The sequence below is a fragment of the Propithecus coquereli genome, unplaced genomic scaffold, assembly GCF_000956105.1.
Source record: "Propithecus coquereli isolate 6110/MARCELLA unplaced genomic scaffold, Pcoq_1.0 Scaffold89, whole genome shotgun sequence".
In the NCBI taxonomy this organism is placed as follows: domain Eukaryota; kingdom Metazoa; phylum Chordata; class Mammalia; order Primates; family Indriidae; genus Propithecus; species Propithecus coquereli.
The window spans coordinates 408,881-409,427 of record NW_012155173.1 but is presented as its reverse complement, the minus strand read 5'-3'; the positions used below and the strand labels follow the sequence as shown (position 1 = coordinate 409,427).

The following is a 547-nucleotide window of genomic DNA, read 5'->3' as shown; positions in this document are numbered from 1 at the left end:
CAGGCAAGAGAGTGAGACTCTGTCTTAAAAGAAAAAAAAAAAAAAAGACCAGCCTGGGCAAAATAGTAAAGCCCCATTTAAAAAATAAAAAATTAACCAGGTGTGGGGGCACACACCTATAGTCCCAGCTGCTTGGGAGGTTGAGGTGGGAGGGTCCCTTGAGCCCAGGAGTTTGAGATTACAAGAGGGTATGATCGCATCACTGCACACCAGCCTGAACAACACAGCAAGACCCTGTCTCTTATTTTTAAAAGGGAGGGGCAATTAAATTATTGTCCAATGGTTTCTTATTATGTAAAATTAACTTACATTTATTGATACAGTTCTTTAGAACATATTTTTAATATATAACACTACTGTGCATACATAAAAAATAAAATATAAGCATGATAAATTAGTGAAAGTATTCCTAAAACTTCTTGACATTCAGAGACCAATTTTTCTGAATCACTTTTCAACTGAGAGTGCTCAGTCCAGATTTTTCCATACAAAATCATTCTCTGTGTCACTAGGAACACTGATGATACAGCTTTTCTTTAAAAAAAAA

At 35.6% G+C, this 547-nt stretch overlaps 1 protein-coding gene across 1 annotated transcript in view; it reads right to left on the bottom strand.

Annotated features, from left to right (window-relative positions):
* DENND1A (DENN/MADD domain containing 1A) overlaps positions 1–547 on the bottom strand; it is a 567,888-nt gene that overhangs the window by 444,683 nt on the left and 122,658 nt on the right. The window lies entirely within an intron of this gene.